At 41.1% G+C, this 22,431-nt stretch overlaps 1 protein-coding gene across 18 annotated transcripts in view; it reads right to left on the bottom strand.

Annotated features, from left to right (window-relative positions):
* Ppp6r3 (protein phosphatase 6 regulatory subunit 3) overlaps positions 1 to 22,431 on the bottom strand; it is a 112,876-nt gene that overhangs the window by 77,798 nt on the left and 12,647 nt on the right. For 17 of the 18 annotated variants that reach the window (XM_040750457.1, XM_040750463.1, XM_040750472.1 and 14 more), the window contains exon 2: positions 6,413 to 6,564. The exons of the other annotated variant lie outside the window; for it this stretch is intronic. The gene's annotated coding sequence lies outside the window, so the exon portion shown is untranslated. The remainder of the gene's footprint in view (positions 1 to 6,412; positions 6,565 to 22,431) is intronic. 18 annotated transcript variants of the gene reach the window in all.

Raw genomic sequence — 22,431 nt, 5'->3', positions numbered from 1 at the left:
ATAATCTGGGGGAGTGGGTAGCTAAAGAAATGGTTCCGCAGTTAAGAGCACTTGTTGCTCTTCTAGGGAACCTGGGTTCAATTCCCAGCACACAAGGTGGTTCACAACCATTCTTAACTCAAATTCCAGGGGCTCCAAAGCCTTCTTCTAACCTCCTGAGGCACCTGTCACATACATATATCCAGGCAAGACACACACAAAATGAGAGGGGGAGGAGGAGGAGGAGCATGACAAAGTTTGGCATGTTGGAGCACAGACAAGAAAAATCCACTTACTTTTTGTTAACTAATTGAAATATTTCAAGTACTATAGTCTGTTCCTCTATAAATATGCATGTTCAACTTGAATAAACAGCCATGATCCCTTCCAAGGGGACCTGTCTAAGAAGCATATCCATTAGGTAATTTTGACATTTTGAGAACATCATAAACTCAGATTGAATATTACTGGGCAACATACTCTTATAGATCATGGTCTGATGGTGTTGGAAACATCATTAAGCAATCATAACTAGACATGAGAATCTGTTTTACATAATTTCAAAAGCAACAGTTAAGTTTATGTGAAGAATGACCTATCCAAGGAATAGGAGGCTCTTAGTTTTATTTTAAAATGAGGCTTGAATGGGAAGGAAAAGGGTAAGTAAGAGCAAAGACAAATTAGAAGCAAGGTTTTCCCAGAAGCCTGTGTCCTAGAAAAAAATGACATGTTTTTTTTCTGAGGAGAAGGAAATCTGTACAATGCAGAAGATGAGTGATCACAAGCAGGAGAGGAAGAAATGAGTTTCCATCAGAGCATTCAAGGTTCCCCAAACCTCTGATTCACCAAGCAGGACTCATGGCATCAACAGATGAGCTAGGCCCATATACCCAAACAAGAGACACAGTGGTAACTAGGAGAGCTATTCTCAAACAACACAAACAAGTATGCAGTGACTCAGTGGGGTAAAAAGCACTTGTTGCCTGCCAAGCCTGGCAGCCTGAATTTGATTCCTGGAACTCACATGGTAGGCAGAGAGCACTGACTCCATCTACACAGACTCTGTGAGTCTCTCTGCAAGGACAGTTTCTGTTCTGGAAGAAGGCTGTACTACATGATCACTACACTGTCTTATAAAAGTAATTGTGTCCGAGACCCCCTCGTGATGTGGAGGACTAGCCACCTGCAAATGGACGCGAGCCACAAGCTGCACTGTGAACCCGGGCATTCCGTGCCAATGCCACCGGCCCGCGGGTCTCTGAAGGGGGACCCCTCACTAATCGGACTGCCAAATTTCACCGGTTTGCCCTGGGATATTATAGAAAATTATTTGTATGATTGATGAAAATAAAACACCTCGTGGCATGGCAAAAAATAAAAATAAAAATAAAAGTAATTGTGATGGAAACCATATAAGCTATAGCTACATATGGGCTAACATGGAATCCCAAGAGAGGTTCTGAAGCTTGTCACAGGCTTAGTGGCCATGGTCCCAAATAATCCTTCTCTCCTATAGTAATTTTAGTGCAATATAAAGGCACAAAAAATAGGAACGACACCCAATGAATGAAAAGACTGAAAACAGAGAACATTTGGGAAGTCTAGTACCCAAATAAAACTGGTTTTAGTATAATATGCTCATACAATTTTCTTATGGGGGGGTAGGGAGGGGGGAATGGGAACTGAACCTAGGGCCTCTGGCATGCTAGGCAAGCATTCTACATACAACTGAGCTATATTCCACGCCCTACTCCTTAAAAATCTATCTTCATTTATATGCATCATGTGCCTGAAGTCCCTGTGGAGACCAGAAAAGGTTGCTGGATCACCTTGGAGTTAAGAGTTAAAGGTGGTAGGAAGCAGTCCAATGTGAGACCTTGGTAGTGACCTGGGTCACCTGCAAGCGCAGCAAGGGTTCTTAACTGCTAAACTACCTCTCCAGCCCATAGTCCTACTTTTTAAAAAATTCACCATGTAGCCAAGGTTTGGCTCAAACTTGAAATCCACAGTGCTTGGCTGATAGATGAACACAAAATAAAATGGTATTTTCCAGAATTAATCAAACAGAGCTGTCTTCAGAAACCCACCTGCACAGGCCAATCCAAACACTGGTGAGACAAAGTCTCTTAGATGTTCATGAAATCCCACGGCTGCAAAGATAGTCTTAAAATCTCTCTAGTGGAGAGAAACCCACAGAAACAACACAGAATAATAAAATGACACCAGCCCTCCTATAGTAAAGGACACTTCAGAAAAAGAAGTTCTGCAGATTCCCATCCTTTCTCAAGCAGCCCCTCAAACTGCACTTCACAAAGCAAGGCAAGCACATAGTAAACTAGAAGTCAAGATGCCTTGCAGATGTAAGGCACAGCAGCTATAGGGTTCCAGACAGGATTTTTTCCAATGAGAAGGGCAGACAAGTTGCTGGATGTATCTCACTATGATGAAATATTCTGCAAATAGGTCAGAGCTTTAAGGAATAATTAACCAAATCATTCCTACATTTAATATTGATCTCAGTTAAAAGATGTGTTTTAACTATTAAAAAATGAAGGGGGAAGGAGTTACACATGCAACATATCCAACCCCTCTTCATAGCCAAAGTGGAACAGAGGCACTTAAGACACTGGAGATGAACAGAGCCAACTAAGCAGGTCCACGTCTGTAGGAAATGAGAAAAGTGAAAATAAGACTGTTACTGGTTTTGTTACAAATCCAACACTCTTTGAGGTTTTGGTTTCTCTAAGAATAGTCTTCATAAAACTCCTATACACAAAAATTTTCAAACCAGCTAAGGTAACTTAAAACAGAATCTGCTGTAACATGCTATAACTCAACATGATATAGTTATAGCTACAGCTTAAAAAAACAAAACAAAACATGGCCAGGCAGTGGTGGCATACACCTTTGATCCTAGCACTCAGGAGGCAACGGCAGAAGGATCTCTGTGAGTTCAAGGCCAGCCTGGCCTACAGAGCTAGTTTCAGGACAGCCAGGGCTACACAAAGAAACCCTGTCTCCAAAAAACAAAACAAAAACACCTGACAAAATGATATATGAAACCTAGAAGAGGTTTAGCAGAACAAATTTATCAAACTTCTAAACCTGTAAGTTAATTCAAACTATGGTCATTCTCCTACTATTCATCAGCAGGCACTAGGCAATGCTTAAGCTGTCACGCCATGACATCAGGTGTTTCCACAATGCACTTGTATGCACTTCTTATAGGCATATGTCTTCAGGACTTGTTCTGTCACAAAGCAGCTTAATGATTTACTGGTGGTAAGGTTTTATTTTGAACTTTAAGCTCAAGGCAAGACTGAATTTTACTGAATGAGAATAGTTCTTGTGCAGTTACTGAACAATAAATGGCTATGGAGACTGTGACAGCTGCTGGTGTCATGGTGACGTGTTTCCTGCTACATTCAATCCACAACTGCACAGAAAGTAACCCGGGCACCTCGTACTCCAAAGTCATTCACACAGCTAGCTACTTTGATCATAGGGAAAGTTAAGCTGTTCTAGACACTTCCTGTGATGTCATAAATTACTCGTAGAAATGTGACTGCCACATAAAAACACAACAGATTAATTTTCTAAGCTCAAATCACAGTGAAGTAGTGTTTTTAGATCCCAACACAAGGGCAAAGGAAGCTTTCACTTTTGAAAAGTCATCTGACTGATAAGGTGAGAAGCTCTCACTTTAGCCTTTAGTTGAGGATTTACAATGTAACAACTTGACAACATCAAAAGATCTAACAAAACTCAACACACACCACCCAAATCCTTAGCACACTCAATTGAAGTCAGCTGCAGCAGCACTGGTCCATGTAAAAGGACACTCTGAGGCCATGAGATACTGAGGGCACCAACCTAATAGCCTGAGGTCTATCCCCAGGATCCATATAGTGGAAGCACAGAAACTAGCTTCCTCAATTTGTTCTATTATCTTTGATACTACATCATGTGCATATGTACACACATGCACACACAGATAATTTCAAAGATGAAATCTGTAATGATGTCACTGATCAGCATTAATGGTAGAGATATATCTGATTTGAGATAGCTGAGAGGGCAGTTCTAACTTTGAGAACTATTAGGTGAAGTATTAACTCCTAGAAAAAGAATCAGTCTCCTCCATAGAAAACTCTGCATCAGAAAAAAAAAAAAAAACACAACTGCTATATTTTGAATCTCATCAATGGAAGTCTAAAAATGTATCCCTTCTGTCATAAGGATCCTCCTAACATTCGTTTTGGCATTTCTAGTTTTGTCTGCAAAACCAAAACTATTTTCTAAGTGGCCTGTTATAATGGACATTTACTCTACCTACACCCCCTGAGTAGTTGCAGTCTAGGAATCCTCTTTAGCCACCTGCCAATGACTCTAGGACCACTAGAAACATCTAACTTTTCTTATGCTTCCTCATCCTAACATAGAACAGCAAGATAGTGAGGAGAAATGATAAAGAAAAAAGACTAACCAAAGAGAAGAGAGCATTCTATATATTGCCAATACTAAGGACCCTCTGTCAACAAAGAAAAACAGAAGACAATGAAAACACTATCAAAAATAATCTCCTCAGAAATATCACAAAACATTAATGAATTTTATTAGTCAAAAAGTACTAACTAGGGGCTGGAGAGATGGCTCAGTGATTAAAAGCACTGTCTGCTCTTCCAGAGGATCCAGGTTCAGTTCCCAGAACATGGCAGTTCACAAGCATCTGTAACTACAGTTCCAGGGGATCCAATACCCTCTTTTGACTTTCTTTTTTTGTTCTGTTTTGTTTTTTGTTTTTACAAGACAAGGTTTCTCTGGGTTGTTTTGGAGACTGTCGGTCCAGCCCAGCCTCGAACTCACAGAACTCCGCCTGCCTCTGCTTCCCGAGTGCTGGGATTAAAGGCGTGCGCCATCACCGCCAGGCCCTCTTTTGACTTTCTAGGGCACCATGCACACATATAGTTCACAGACACATGCTTGCAAAACATGCATATTTTTAAAATAATTTTTTAAAGTACAAACCATACAAAACAGAATTTAGAACTCCTTGCTCAGAAAATACTTAAAATCCAGCTTAAAACAAACAAACGAATATTACATTAATGTAACTAAATACTCTAAGAATTCACAAGGCAAATGAACAGTCCCAGCACATGGCAGACTGAAGCAGGATAGCATCACAGAGGGAGACATTGTCATGAAAACAAAACAAAACAAAAAGAAAAGAAAAGCAGATTAAGAAAGGACAGAGGTGCTGGGCAGTGGTGGCGCACGCCTTTAATCCCAGCAGAGGTAGGTGGATCTCTGTGAGTTTGAGACCGGCCTGGTCTACAAGAGCTAGTTCCAGGACAGGCTCCACAGCTATACAGAGAAGCCCTCAAAAAACAAAAACAGAACAAAGAGAGGAGAGAGGCTAAAGGAATCAAAGGAGGAAGTGCCCACACAGAAATCACACCCAGTGACATATAGATATACTTATAGAAAACCACAGAGTGATATATGGCAGAGAATGAATGTCACTATGGAAGTGCAGGGGCCACCTACTTCTAGGGGGTTTGGCAAATCATAGGCAAAGCATCATTCTGTGTGTCTGGGATCAATCAGCTGGCAATCAGAATCAAAAGGCATTACAGCTCCACATCAATAATAGAGATGAATGGGGCAATATAGTACCAAGAGTCAAAAGGCCTAAGGAGACAATGCCAATCAGAAGATACGAAAGGAAGTCCAAGAGTAATTCGTCCTGGAGCCAACAGAAAATCAGAAATGCAGATGAGCAGGTCAGTCTCACTGAGACACAAAAGTCCCCTGTGGAAAAAGTTCCAGTAAGAATTATGGTGAGGGGGCTGGAGATATGGCTCAGAGGTTAAGAGCACTGGCTGTTCTTCCAAAGGACCTGGGCTCAATTCCCAGCACCCAAGTGGCAGCTCACAACTCTAGTTCCAGGGAGATCTGACACCCTCATGCAGACATATAGGCAAAATCCCAATGCACATTAAATAAATAAATCTTAAAAAGAAAAAAGTTACTGCAAGACTCAAAAAGTTCAAGGTGTCTGGCTAGAAGCCACTGGCACAAAATGTACACACACCCCCACGCTGCCCGCCCCCCATAAGTCAGGTAGTGTGGGCCTAAGGTCTCATGTTCTTCCTCTGAACACCATTCCAGCTCGCAAGGCCTGGATGCTCTTTGGTGGTTAGTTCAATCCCCACTGGGAACATGGAACCCACTGAGTTCTGCAGATTCCTAGATAAACCATAGCCAGCTAGCTGCTGTTTAAATTCCAAAAGACACCATAGCACCGCACAGTCTCCAGTACAGATGGACTGCCCAGACCTGCTTGCTCGGCTCTACTGCCAAGAGAGAACATTTAACTGCTTTTTCCCATGTGCAAGAATTCCAGGAAGGAAACAACTGGTGATCTTACCTTTCAAACCAAGGTTTAAAACTAAAAGAAATGTTTTCTTCTCTGTGGCTCCTTGCCCATTACAGATTATCCTGGTGACAGCTATCTTCCAAATTACCACATTAGCAGAATAGCAGGAATAAGAGAGGATATTGTATGCAACAGAAATGTTCCTGTAAAAACAAAAACAAAACAAATAATCACACATGTTGTGTTTTGATTTGATGATAGCTGCCATTAAAAAAAAATACTGGCTTGGAGTCTTGATTCCCACAGAATTACACCTCAGAGAATTAAAAGGCTCTAGTTTTTATTCCACATTCAAAGATAGAGATGCCACAACAGCACTGTGAGTGAAGACTGGCATTCTCATCAACAGAAGGATGACTACAAAAGCACTGCACTTTAAGATACTAAGCAAAGGGCTAGGAAGATGTCTCGGTGGTTTAGAGCACTGGTTGCTCTTGCAGAGGACCCAGGTTTGATCCCCAGTACCCACATGGTGACACAAAACTGTAACTCCAATTCTAGGGGATCTGCTGACTTCTTTTGGCCTTTTCAGACACCACACACACAGTGCATACATACTGACAAAATATGTGTGTGCGTGTGTCTGTGTATGTAAAAGACACTAAGCACAAGTTAGAAGAGTCTCCTTCACATGTCCTTGGTAATGTTTAAATGAGAAATCATCAGGATTCTATGTAGAGCATTATTACTGATGTGTCTGCCTAGAAGTCTCTAATGTCAACTAATCAAACTGTACAAAAAATGAACATCAACTATACAAAGCACTTGTTACCTAATACTGCAGAAAAAGATTCAACCTTGAGGACACTATACTTATTAGAAAGCTCTCAGAATACAGTCTATAAGGCTATTACAAAAAGAAAAATGTTCCTTACCTAATGCCTTGCTTCAGTTAAACTCACACTACATTGTGAGCAATACTTCCTTCTCAAGACAAATGGAAACTATCCTGAATGCATTTTAAAATGAATTGACAAAAACATTAACAAACTCAAGTTTAAAAAAGAAATGAAAAGGGCCGGGTAGTAGTGGCACATGCCTTTAGTCCCAGCACTCAGGAGGCAGAGGCAGGTAATCTCTATGAGTCTGAGGCCAGCCTGATCTATAGAGCGAGTTGCCAGGACGGGCTCCAACGCCACACAGAGATACTCTGTCTTGGAGGAGAAAAAAAAGGGGGGGGGGGCATTATGCTAAAAACAAAGCATTTCACCATTTAAATTCTTTTGAAAACATACTCATAAAAGCATTATTGATCATTGATTTCTCATGTCATTGTGCACTGCTAGAGTCCTCAGGCCAAATTTAACATGGTAATATAAAAATTGCATTACTGCTGGAGGTGTAGCTCACTCAGTACAATGATTGCCTAGCATATATGAATACCCTAGTTTCAATTTCCAGCACTGTATGTACATGTGCATACACAGACAGACATGGGGCTTATCATTACTAAAGAGTAAGTCCACTTCCAGCTGTCATTCTCTGTTAAGGTTCCAGATAACCCTTTTCTGGGTGTGGTGGCAGTACTCTGAAGGCAGAGGCAAATGGAGCTGAGTGAGTTTATGGCCAGTCTGGTCTACATGTTGAGTTCAAGACACCTGAGACACTGTCTCAAAAATAATCTAAGACACTCTCCAAAATGCATACATATACAAAAATTGGCATTAAATTTGTGTAGTTCTAGGTCCCCCAAGGTAATCTGCAATCAATTCTAAACACCACCTATTCTGCCCATTTGCTAGCAAAATACCAGATTCCACTCTTACAGTCTCCCAGCAATACCATCAACACCGTGCTTGTCATCCTATTTAAATACAAAGAACAAACACTGTTGTCAGTTGGATCTACAAACTGTGAATCCAGACTGAACTAAACTGTCTAAGGATGCTGGGGCATCATCTACCCTTTAGAGAAAGAAGTTTTGTTCAGGGGGACCTATGGATTTGCACTTGGACTGTGTCTTTGCTTCATTTCCTGTTGTTGTAATTTAAAAAATACAAAACCCTGAACAAAAGTAACTTACTACAGCACAGTCCAGCATTGCGAGTCAAGACAACAGGAGCTTGAAGCAGCTGTCACATGGGATCCACAATCAGGAAGCAGAGAATGATGAATGCTGCCAATGCCACTGCTCAGCTCCCTCCCTCCACTTACACAGTCCAGGACCTCAACCAGGGAGTGGTGCCACCCATGGTGGCCAGGTCTTCCCACCCATAAGTATGGACAGAGGCCTATTTCCCAGGCGACTCGAGATTCTGTCAAGATGACAGTTAACGTAGACCATCACAACTGATTAAGGGAACCTCTGGATGTGTCTTTTAATACCAAGAAAACATGTATGTTTAAAAATGTTACAATAGTAAGAAATAAGATCCAGAATAACAGAACTGTGTGCCAGCACAGTACTCAGACTGTTGCGCAAAGAGGATCAATATGCACTGAAAATAGATCTACAAAACAACAATAAAAGTATGCTTTTGTTTTTGTCCACTCCCCAAAGCACAATCTACAAGCAAAACCAGGAGTGCTAGAAAGAAACAGAATGTTGGTCAAATGATATTATGCTTAGATCCTAAATCTTACCTGCTCCTTCCATGCTAGCAGATGCCCATGAGCTAAAAGATAGCTCTTTGAACGGGGACAGCCCACCCCAGCCACACTGAAAATTAAAAGCTACAGAGCCGATGCGAGGATAAGGAAGGTCACGTCCCACCCAAGCCAGGATCCCTTCTTTGGTTCTTCCATTCCTGGCCAGCAAGCAAGACCTTTACTCTTCAGACTGAAAAGTGAAACTATCTTGTAAGTGAAGTGAATGACCTTGGTTGGGGGAGAGGGGGAATGACACAACTTGAAATTTTACTGGAGCTCACTAACTCCAATTAGTGATCTGCTATAATGCCCAAGCCAATAAGCCCTGCCTAACAATGAAGCTGCCCATCAGCCACTCTCATCTGTTAAAAGTTCTGGGTTTGGAGCCTCAGGGGTAGGGAAGAACCCAAGTTTGTATACCAATATCCATGTAATTAATAGCTCCCAACTGCCTCTAACTCTAGCTCCAGAGGATCTGACAACTACTTCTTTCCTCTAAGGGCGCACTTATACTCATATGCATATACATAAATACTCCCACACACATATGTAAGCAAAAGCAAAATAAAATGTTTAGTAACAAGAAGTTCCATTTAAGTAGTTCAAGAAACTTTGCAACAAGTCAATTAGCTCCCTATGTGTGTATTCAGGTATGCTGCTGAAGATGAAACCCAGGCCTCACGTATTTCACACACAAGTTCTACCAGAGGTGATCCTCCAGACTCTCCTTAACTCCTTCAGAAACTGTTTGCTGTGTTTATTCTCTTGCACAACACTGAACACACCCAGGTGAGGAACTGCTGAACCATAGCTGCTCTACAGCACAACTCAATGGCAATGTTTTAAATCAGGGTCACACAACTAAAACCAGGTCTCCTTTATTTCACATTACATTTTTTTGTTTTGTTTTGTTTTTAGCGTTTCTGTCTTTGTTTTTACTTTTAAATGTTGGGTGTAGATTTCTGGCAGTATTGATAACTAGATGAGGTCAACTTGTCCCAATACTGTTTATGATCTTAATCAGTTAAGATGATAGTTTAACAGATTTTTTTCACTGTAAAGAAACCATTTTCTTTGGTGACTCATCAGTAAGTGATCTGCAAGAAGGCATATATAGATGATGCTCTAAGAACATTCACTTGAGAGTTTTATTATTCACTGGAAAGTGATACTATTATACTTACATGTATTTTTATTTGAGACAGTGTCTCACATAGTCCAGGCTGGTCTCAAACTCACTGTATAGCAGAGGACGATGGTCTTCCCACTTCAGGTGTGCTTCCCAGGTGTCATACTATAACACTCAGCTTCCTTTCTGCACTGATTAGCTAGCTGACCTTCAGTAAGGTATGTTCCTGTCTCCCCGCTCACTCTTTCCCAAATCCATTATTAGTATGAGCTCATAGACCCTTATTAGCACCATCTTCACAATGTCCCAGATTTGGCCATGTAAGTAAGCTGTCTTAGGAGCTTTTGTGTGTTTTCTAAGCACTTTACTTCCTATCACAGCATGTTCCTGGTTCATATAATTTCTTTTCTGCCCCAACTTTAGACTCTGACATTTCCCTAAGACGTCCTGACTCTGGTCGGAAGATATTTGGAAGTGAAAAGCTAAGAAGTTCATAAATAATAGGTGGTGCCACTCCTGCTTTCAGTGTGGAAGCTTAAAAGAATGGCAACTCCTAGGATTAACTTTCCATATGTGCATCCCTGATTTTTACACATGAGCAAAACCAAAGATTATCAGACTTCTCCAGAAAGCCTAGCATGAAGAACATCACAATAAACAGTAAAGTGAAAAAGGAAGACTATACAAACATACAACACACATTTAAAGTCATTGCTACCTTCAGAAACATCAAGATAATGTGTCACTAAACACCATCACTAAGCACAAGTGCCACCGAAAAGGAGGTGGGGAAAGACCTTCAAAAATTAAAGACTCAGAGCAGAAATTAAAAACTGAATAGAAAGGTTTTAAGATAAAGAGAACAGGGCCGGGCGTTGGTGGCATATGCCTTTAGTCCCAGCACTCAACAGGCAGAGGCAGGCGGATCTCTGTGAGTTCGAGGCAAGCCTGGTCTACAGAGTGAGTTCCAGGATAGCCTCCAAAAATCAATACAAAGAAACCCTGTCTCAAAAAAAACAAAACAAAAAGAGAACAGAAAACAAGGAAAGAAACTGGAGAGTTCCTGAAGGAGACTTGCATAAGAAGCATCACTGAAAGTTCATGAGTCAGCCAGAAAGAGTAGCCTGGGGCTTTCTCAAAGAGTCAAAAAGATAAGAAGCTTTGGGTTTCTCAAAGTCATACTAGAAAGCTAAAGAACTGTGAGAAGTTGGGTGAAGGAGGAGAGGGAGTGAGCTCAGTGAGAAGCACTTGTTAGGTACCTCTATTCAATCCAAAGCAGCCTCCAAAATACTCGCCCCAGACACATGAGGATGTGCAATTTAAAATAAAAAATAAATTGAAATTAAGAGTCTATGAAGATATGGAGAAATTCAAACCTTCATGCACTGCAGAGAAGAATGGAAAATACTATAGGGACTGTGAAAAACAGTTTGTTGGTTCCTCGAAGTAATTAAAAATAGACTCAAAAGCAGGGGGGGTGCCTACAGGCAGAACTCTGTAAGTTCAGGGCCAGCCTGGTCTACAGAGTGAGTTCCAGGACAGCCAAGACTACAAAGAGAAACCCTGTCTTGAAAAATAAAAACAAAAACCAAACAAAATAGACTTACAAAACAAACCACACAAGGAAAGATTTACCAGATGATCCAGCATTGCCACTTCAGGTTCTATACAAAAGAATGCTAAGACAGGGCTAGGGATTTAATTCAGTTAATAGAGTTCTTACCTAGCACCACAATGCCCTTAATTGATCTCTAGTATTGCATAAACAGTGTTAATGCCTTCCTGCAATATCATCACTTAAGAGAGGGGGCAAGCGAATCAGAAGTTGCTGACCATCCTCAGCTACACAGCAAGGCCAGCCTAGGCTTCATGAGTGTCTCTACACAAAAAAAAAAAGGGGGGGGGGACTGGGGGCTGGGCTTCCCTCAGTAGCTCAAAACCATCTGTAACTCAGTACCAAAGGATCCAAAGCCCTCTTCTGGCCTCCTCAGGCATCAGCCTGTAAGTGGTACACAGATGTACAGGCTAGAAAAACACCCCACACACATCAAAATAAAAGAAAAAGGAAACTCTGAGCCTGTCTCAATGGTACACCTGTACAGCCAGGGTCATCACAGCCATATCATTCCCAACAGCTAACATGTTATCCAACGAAGTGCCCATCAATAGTCACATAAAAAAATATATTCAGTTGTAAAAGAAAAGAAAGGGGCTGGTGATATGGCTCAGCAGTTAAGAGCACTGGTTGCTCTTCCAGTAGACTCAGGCTCAGTGCCAAGCACCTAAGTGTTGGCTTACAACTGTCTGTAACTCCAGTTCCAGGGAATTTCAAGCCCTCTTCTGGATTCTGTGGGTACCAGGAGTGCACCTGGTGCACAGACATACATGCAGAAAAAACACCCACACACATAAAACTAAATCTTGGGGGAGGGGCATGGTGGTACATGCCTTTAGTCTTAGAATTTGGCCACAGTAGCCAACAATGATGATCACACATTATGAATGCACCAATCAACAAGCTAAGACAGCCAGCTGTGGAGATGTAAACTCTTTTGAATTTAAGGCCAGCCTGGTCTACATAGTGAGTTCCAGGCCAGGCATGGCTATAGTGACAACACTAGATAGCAATTTTTGTCATATGCATTGTACTATTTTTTAAGGAAAAAAAAAGACAATGAAGCAGGGCCTAGAAGCATACCTTTGAATAAAAATGAGAACATGACCACTCCTAGGTATGGCTGAGGATAAGGGTTTCACTGTAAGCTATGAGGGAAAGTTCAGCCAGAGGCATCTGTAACCATCCAGACTGAACTGGGCCATGGGGGGGGGGGGGGGGGGGGAGAGAAGGGATGGGAGTACATAGAAAGAAGCAAAATAAATAAATAGACAAATAAAATCTCAAAAGGTCTGCTTGCTTTAAAACAGTTGCAGACTGCTTCTCAAAAGGAGAGGGAGCAACAAGAGACAACACAGACTCCAGGGACATAACCATCCATGAATGAAAGACAAAAAAATCTTCCAGGTTAGGGTAGATGAAGAACAGCGGGACCTCAGTGCACAAGCAAGGGCAAGAGGTCTAAACTGCAGGATAAGAAGTTTCTCAGAAAGACAGAGGAGAACCTGAGCACACAACAGAATATAATGCCAAATCACTGACAACTACATTAAAAAGACCCATTTCCACGAAGTTTGCAAAGTCATTTAAGAGGGAAAAGTACATAATACACCATTTAACAATTATAAGTACTATGACAGCCATAACAATTGTACTACTTAGGTTTCTACTGATGTGATAAACACCATGACCAAAAACAACTTAGGGGAGGAAAGGGTTTATTTTATCTTACAGTCTATCATGAACCTGAAGGCTAGAACTGAAGCTGAGGGTGTAGAAGAATGTTCCTTACTGGCTTGCTCTGCCTACTTTCTTCCTTTTTTTTTTTTTTGGTTGTTGTTGTTGCTGTTTATCAAGACAGGGTTTCTCTGTGTGTAGCCCTGGCTGTCCTCAAACTCACAGAGATCCGCCTGCCTCTGCCTCCCAAGTACTAGCACTAAAGGTGTGAACTACCACCGCTAAGCTCAGCCTGCTTTCTTATACCATCCAAGGCCACACACATGACCAAACGTGGTACTGCCCAGAAAATGCCACACAGATTGCTTACAGGTCAATGTGATGGCAATTTTAACTGATGTTCCTTCTTCCCAGATAACTTCAGCTTATGTCAAGTAGACAAAAAACTGGCCAGAACAATGATAATGCTAAACACTGATTTAACAACAAAGTAAGGACCTACACTGGAAGAATGAGGAACACTGGATGGAAAAACAGCAGATACAAAGGGGCTAGAAAGAGCTAATCCTTCTCCATTTTTCCATACATGAGAAGCAGCAGACACTACTTACAACTAAGATCTCAGGAGTTATACCAAGCATTAACTCTTCAAACATGTCTAGCAGGTTTTGTTTTGTTCCCCCCCCTCCTTTTTTTTTAATGGGCTAAAGAGTTCAAAAATATAAACTGTCTTTAAGAAGGGGAGAGAGAGCCAGTTAGTTAAGGGCTGCTATTGGCTTTGAAATAGAGAAATGTAAAATTTTAACTTATTTTGAAAACAAGCTATTAAAAATTCTGGACAGGAAAGCAGCACTAGCTACTGAGGCCACAAAGGCGTACCAGCTATTTTCTAGCCATATTACCAAAGATAAAGATATTTCTTCTAACCTGAGCATCCATTTCTCAATTATAAATAAAAACAGTGCAAACAAATTCTGTACTCTCTTCCTGGTTTAGCAACTCCCCAATCTAATATAATAATCAATGCATAGTGTTAGTATGACAACAATGGTTATAGGTGTTGGGAAAATACAGAAGAGAGAAAGAAGCAAAACTGAAAATAGTATGTATGTGTACATTATCTGCTTTATGTCAGTAAGGACTGAAAGAGTGGGATCGCTGGGGCTGCTACTGACTAAAATGGAGAAATAAGATGGAGTGACAAAAGCTAGAACAAGACTACTGAAGAAAAAAGACAAGGGTTCAGATGCTAGCATGAAAAGAACTGAACTGAAGGTATCCCTGAAAAAAGGCATCAACCCCCCCCCTCAAAGTCTGTCTAGGAAGAATGAACTAGAATCCACAAGAATGATGCAAGGCTCCCACTGAGAACATCAAAAGCGAAGGTGGCAGGGAATCTCCCAAAGGATCTGGTTTCTAGGAAATTATAGTTTACATCAGAAAGCATAAAAATGAGGAAGATGCTTTCTTAGAGAACAAGACTGCTCAGGAACAGGGAGTAAAGACAGGGTCACAGCAGCTGAGGGAGACACTGCTTGTTGATGTATAGCTAAACAGCATGAAATTGGGCTTGGTTTTATCCCAGACCTCAGGAGGCAGAGGCAGAAGGATCTCTCTGAGTTCGAGCCAGACTGGTCTACATATCAGGTTCCAGGACAGCCAGGGCTACAGAGTGAAACTGTCTCCAAAAACAAACAATAAGCCGGTCGTTCGTGGCGCACGCCTTTAATCCCAGCACTGGGGAGGCAGAGGCAGGCGGATCTCTGTGAGTTCGAGACCAGCCTGGACTACCAAGCGAGTTCCAGGACAGCCTCCAAAGCCACAGAGAAACCCTGTCTCGAAAAACCAAAAAACCAAAAAAAACAAAAAAACAAAAACAAAAAAAAAATCCATAAACAATAACAGCAACAATAATAACAAGAGCCATAAGGTTTAGCTGCCCATTACTGGATTATCATTCTCTCAGAGAAAATGGATCCAAAGACCCATCCCCTAAAAAATAATCAATATAAAAAATTACTATGCTTTCATTTTTATATGTGTTATCATCTGTCATTCCTTACAGGAATGATACTTTTCAACAGACATAAAAGTCTACCCCCTACCATAAATCTTACCTTCTTTTCAGTACTACTAACTATGCTGATGGCTAAAGAGTACTATGTGGCAATTATAAAAATGTCAGTTAAAGTGCTGGAGATATAGTTCAGAGGTTGAGTGCATGCTTGGCATGCTTAAAATTAAAAGTCTTAGGTTCAATCTCAAAGATAACATCACACCCCACAGAAGACTGGGTTAACCTAGAACATAACAGAATCAATCTTTCAAACAACAGCATCTAAATGTATCACCTTAACCACAAAGTCTGAAGAAATAGGATGAACCCTCACCATTCACAACCCCTTATCTTTTTTTGTTTGTCTGTTTGTGACAGGATTTCTCTGTAGCTTTGGGAACCTGTCCTGGAGCTCGCTCTGTAGACCATGTTGGCCTCGAACTCACAGAGATCCAACTGCCTCTGCCTCCTGAGTGCTGGGACTAAAGGTGTTTATGCCACCAACGCCAGGCACAACCCCTTATCTTAAGGATAATAAGAAAGGGATCATCCCAATCTCCCTTTTTATGGACATCAAACTTATAGAAATCAAAAGTATTTACTAGCAGTCTGTATTCATATAAATTTTAAAAATGCAGACTACATCCTTTTGATGCAAAGTCACAGGAGAAAGCCAGAGCTATTCCATACATCCAAGTAAATACCGTCTTTGTGTACAGTAGGGTACAACAAAACTATGCCCACACTACAGACAAGTGACACACGAAAGCAAGACTCCACCTCCTGTTATATCCAAAAAAGAAAAATCCTCAGGTCACCACCTTGATCATTTTAATGTAGCTCAATGATCCCACTGTGCATGCTTCAAAACACTCAAATCAGAAGGGACTGAAGACAATGAGATAATCTGCCATCAATATCTACCATATTATGAATAAAAACTCATCAATTGGGGCTGGAGAGATGGCTCAAAGGTTAAGAGCACTGGCTGCTCTTCCAGAGGTCCTCAGTTCAATTCCCAGCACCCACATGGTAGCTCACAACCATCCATAATGAGATCTGGTGCCCTCTTCTGGCAGAACACTGTATGCATAATAAATAAAATAAACATTAAAAAAACTCATCTATTAAGTTTTGAATGCAAAGATCATCACCATTTGTGCTGACACACATGCAATTCCAGCACTCAGAGACTGAGACAGGAGAAGTTTGAAGTCAGTCTTGGCTACACAACAACTTAAGCTGCACACCAAGAGCTTGTCTAATAAAAAGTAATTGTAAAAACATCAGTAATTGGGAGAAACATAAAACTTAAAGCCTCTACACCTTCAGAAATTATCTCCCCAACAATATATACATACCTGTAATTCTATCAGATAACTTCAGAAACACCAACCACTAAGCCCAGGAAAGGATACCAACACTTCAAAGCCATTAACCAAAATCACCACACCAAGAATGTAAGACTACCCTGTAAAGTACAAGCCACCGACTGTAAACTCTACCACCAGGTGATGCAGTTTAAGCAAAAACCTTGGCATCTGACTGGATTACATCACTGTCTGGCTATGCTCACTAGCAGCACTCACATCATTTCAGCTCAGTCTAACCCACTATGAAAATACAGCCAAGTGATAAATTAGTAAACTAGCATCCAAAGTAAAGACTGGATGAGCACATATGCCTGTTACAGTCACAGTGGGTAATTACTACACAACCCAATGGTCAGGCTACACCTCACCAACCTAACCAAGGTACTCTCACAAGCCGACACTTCCTCAATGTCACCAAAACTTTTACATAGCATATGAGCATCCAAGTGATTAAAACTGTAGAAGAGCAAATTTCTTTCTTTTCTTTAAGACAGTCTCACACCTTGTAGCCCAGATTAACCTGAACTCATTACATGTATCAGTTTGACCTCCAATTTGCTGCCATCCTACTGCCTCTGCCTTCCCGAGTTCTAGGATTACATGCATGCACCAAAAGCACTAATTCAGTTCACAAATTGATACTCCTTATTAGAGCAGCAGCAGTTTAATCAAAGCCACACTCCTTTAAAGCCCAACAGGCAGATCTAGACCTAAGGTGGCACACATACTCAGTTCTGAACAAAGCATTTCTTCTCAATCTAATAATTCATTCCTATATATTTAAGAAATAAGGAAAGAGCCAGGCAGTAGTGGTACACTCCTTTAATCCCAGCACTTGGGAGGCAGAGGCAAGAGGATCTTTCTAAGTTTGAGGTCAGCCTGGTCTACAAAGTGAGTTCCAGGACAGCCAGGGCTGTTAAAAAGAGAAAGCCTATCTCAAAAAATAAAGAGACAAAAAAAAAAAAAAGATATTGTTTGCAGAAATGATAACTAAAATTGTCCTCTGGCCTCCAAGTGTTCACACCCAGAAAAGACTTGACCTTACTTGTGCAATCTAGACTTCCTTATGGGACTGAAGAGATGATGGACAGTGGTTAAGAGTGGTTGTTTCTCTTCCAGAGGACCTGAGCTTGAGTTCAATTCCCAATACCCACAAAGGGTGACAAACAACTGTCTGTAAATCTAATTCCAGGAAATCTAACACCGTCTTCTCATCTCTGACAGTACCCACATATGGAAGATGCGCATGTGCACAAGCATGTGAACACACAAAAATAAATATAAAAAATAAACTACTATATGACACAGCTACCAATGGTTGCCTCAAGATGAGGGGAGGGGTGCTTCAGAAAATAAGGTTTCTGTAGGTGTTCCATAGTTGCTCAACCCCATGAATGCACTCAAACAGAAAAGAGCATGATTTTTAAGCAGGTGCAGGACTGTATCTGCCAGCACTGCTTTGAAGAGATTTAGCATCTGCATATGCTTTTGTTTGAGACACGGTCTCACTGTGAAGCCTTGACTAACCCAGGACTCACAGAGATTTGCCCAGTGTGCAGGAATTAAAAACATGTGCCTCCACACCTGGCATGTACCATGCTTTACTTATCAAACACACCCAAACATTTTCATTTGGGCTTCACAACAATCTAGTATGCCTTTCAATTTTCACACAGTACTAACTATCCCAGTGTTACAGTAAGGAAGCCACTAGGCCAGCATTCAGAATGCCGCTGCCTTCATGTTTGCTGCTGCTTTCCAGCTCATCAGAACCAAAGCTTACACTCTGTGAGTAACTACCATGGCAGCTAACTGTTTTCTATAGGACCTTGCATATGCAGGCAGCACTTATACTTTCTCATGCTTGACTCTTGCATTTAATGAACAAATCTCATTTATAAATATTTTCCATGAATCATTAATAGTTGAAGACACTATAAGAAATTAACCAATTTAACCTCAACAGTGTAATAAATGTGTATGACACAGAATTTGTTTTGGGGGGTCTGGTTATAGTGTGATCTTAATGAAAGAGTGGGAGAAGGATAAAATATAACAGAGGAGCCACAATAAAACACAGACAAAAACAAGAGATACTTTTACAGCAAGCTGGCCAGCAAACTCAGAACATCTCTATAAATATTCATTTATTTTGTATTTTTGGGTGTGTATGCATACACAGATGCTTGCTCTCTCCTATCTGATGATAGAACTCAAGTTGTCAGGCATGGTGCATGGGGTTATCTACTGAGCCATCTCACTTGCCTCAGAGGATCATTCCTAAACTTTCACCACCACTCAGTGCAAAACAGAAACCTACTAATGTTCTGAAGATCTGAACAGGACACCCATTCATAAAGTAGTGTTCATTAGGGATGAGTGGATGAACAAATGTGGTATAGAAACATATAATGGGATATAACAGACTTAAAAAGGAAATAAATTTTGAAATACGCTACACTGTAAATGAACCATGATGACATGAGGCTTCAAGCCAAGTCACAAAACACAACTGTATTCCATTAACATGTGGCACTCAGAGCTGCTGCCAGTGGCAGTGGAGAGAATAGGTGGCCCAATAAACACTGAACTTCATATTGGAAAAGTAAAGCTTCTGGAGTTGTATGGTGGTGATGGTTGCATAACATGTCAAAAGTATTTAATCTCCTCTTAGCAGTAAGTGAAGAGTTGAAGAAATTGAAAGCAAATCCTCTTACATCTGTAAGAAAAATGAGGTCACAGAGCCACTTCTGTTCCCCAGAAAAGTGGAAAGGCAATAAAGCAAATACAAAGAGAAACATAAACAAGTATGAACACTATATGAACTATGGAGACCTGGAGTGCACAGCTGTGAGGATTAAAAACTCCAGGAGGGTCCCTGTAATGGGAGCTTGACCAGGTCCTCTGCCAGGGGATCAGGATAGGAGACATCTGAAATGTGTTTCTAGGGGTGCAGACTAACCAACACACTTAAGACCTAGTCCCAAGGACTACAGAATGAGTCTCAGTCCACTATAACTTATCTGATACAGGCCCAAGATTCAATTCACCAAACTTCCTATACCCACCACATCATCACATTATGTCCACTTTTCAACAAAAACAATCACAGAGCACACTACGAAAAAGGAAAAAAAAAAAAAAAAAACACCCCACAGGACTGAACATGCCTCAGAAATATACTATAATATGAAAGAATGATGAAATTACAAGACCATGTTTGTCCATGATTAATTTGTCAAGGATTTAGTAGAAAATGATAAACAGCATGCAGGAGCAGATAGAAATGTCAGCAGGAGAAAGGAAACTCTAAAAACTAAAAAGAGCCAGTGTGATGGCATACACCTTTAATCCCAGCACTCGAGAAGCAGAGGCAGGCGGATCTCTGTGAGTTTAAAGCCAGTCTAGTAAATTCCAGGACTACACAGAGAAACGATGTCTCAAAAAAGCAAAAACACTTAAAAGAAACACCAGCTGGGCTGGAGAGATGGCTCAGAGGTTAAGAGCACTGTCTGTTCTTCCAGAGGTCCTGAGTTCAATTCCCAGCAACCACATGGTGGCTCACAACCATCTGTAATGAGATCTGCTGCCCTCTTCTGGCCTATAGACAGAACAAATAAATCTTTAAAAAAAAGTTAAAAAAAAAAAAAAAAAAAAAGAAACACCAGCTAGGCAAGGTGCACCTCCTCACATTCTGTAAGTGGAGACAGAAGGATAAGAAAATGACCAGGACAGATCAAGTGGTTACTCCTCCTGCATCTGTGAGTCACAGCATTGATCCTGCTGGTATGAAAGCCTGGAAAAGTAGTAGTGGAAAGAAGGCAGCTCTAGAATTCATAAAACCTGCCACTGCATGTCACAAATCAGCTCTATCACATCACTAGCTCTGGTACCACTTTCGTCCCAGATTGTCTTTTTAAAATTTGTCAAGGAGGGGGAGGGAAAAAGACCTTTTAATGGAAAGAAAGAAATATAATTTTGTATAGCAACTACAAAACTTAATTTTAAAAAACCAATCGGACTCAGGAGGCAGAGGCAGGCGGATCTGTGCAAGTTTGAGGTCAGCCTGGTCTACAGAGCCAGTTCCAGGACAGGCTCCAAAGTTACAGAGAAACCCTGTCTTGAAAAAAAAACAAAACAACCCCCCCCAAAAAAAAACCAATCAGACTGGGAAGATAGTTCTGCTGATAAAGTGCTTGCTATACAAACACAAGGCCGAGTCTGATATCCAACACTCATATATCATAAAAGTTAGATGTGGTGGTATGTGCCTATAAACTGAAGTGGAGACAGGGATCTCTGTGGCTCACTGCCCAGGCAGTTTAGCCTAATCGGCAAGATCCAAGGTAAAGAAATCCTGTCTCAAAAGAAGGAAGGAAGGAAGGAAGGAAGGAAGGAAGGAAGGAAGGAAGGAAGGAAGGAAGGAAGGAAGGAAGGAAATGCCCTACAGGTTTGTTTGCCTACAGCTGCTCAGTGGTAGTGCTGAGGGCCCAGTGAAGACCCAAATACATGGCACATGGAGACAAGGCTGAAACAACGGGTTACAGATCTACACTTAGGGAAGATTCCCAATAAAAAAAACCAGCAGACTTGAACAGAACAGAATTTATTAAAAACTATGACAAAAGTTGGGGAGACAGCTCAGCCATGGAGTGCCCACTTAGTGTGTGAGGACCCAAGCTATTCTCCAGTACAAGGAGACAGTCCAAAAAAAAAAAAGTTTTACAGGGCATGGTGTCACGTGCCTTTACTCCCAGTACTCAGGAGGTGGAGGCAGGTACATCTCTGAGTTCCATGTCAACCAGGGCTACAAAGGGAAACCCTGTCTCGAAAAATTAAAAAAGAAAAGAAAAAGAAAGAAATTTAAGTCAAGCAATGAATGAAATTCAAGATGGACAAAGCTGGATCATTAAGAACAAAGAGGAACTGAAAAAAAAAGAACCAGATGGTGACACAGATAAAAACACAGAAAACATGAGAGAGCATGGAAAACAGAACATGTTGGCACAGTAGTTTACCCTGCACCAAGAGGAGCCTGCAATTCCATTACTGAGAAAGGAGGATCCAGCTTTAGGAGACACAAGGAGACAAAAAGTCAAGTTCCACTGACCAGCAGAAGTAGTAGTCCTCACTGGGCAGTGGTGGCGCAGGCCTTTACAAGAGCTAGTTCCAGGACAGCCTCCAAAGACACAGAGAAACCCTGTCTTGAAAAACCAAAAAAAAAAAAAAAAAAGAAAGAAAAAGAAGTAGTAGTCCTAACAGCCCCAAATAAAATGATAAACTGTCCATATAACAGACTCAATAGAAGATCAAAGGAGGGTTGGAGGGATGGCTCAGAGATTAAGAGCACTGTCTGCTCTTCCTGAGGTCCTGAGTTCAATTGCCAGCAACCACATGGTGGTTCACAACCATCCAATCATCCATAATGAGATCTGGTGCCCTCTTCTGGCATGTAGGCATACCAGAAGGCAAAACACTGTGTAATAACTATAATAATAAATAAATCTTAAAAAAAGAAGATCAAAGGAAATACACTGGGAGAGGTCTCAAATGGTAAACTTCTTACCAAAC

The sequence above is a fragment of the Mesocricetus auratus genome, unplaced genomic scaffold, assembly GCF_017639785.1.
Source record: "Mesocricetus auratus isolate SY011 unplaced genomic scaffold, BCM_Maur_2.0 Super-Scaffold_4256, whole genome shotgun sequence".
NCBI lineage: Eukaryota > Metazoa > Chordata > Mammalia > Rodentia > Cricetidae > Mesocricetus > Mesocricetus auratus.
The sequence above is the reverse complement of the archived record's forward strand: the minus strand, read 5'-3'. Positions and strand labels throughout refer to the sequence as shown.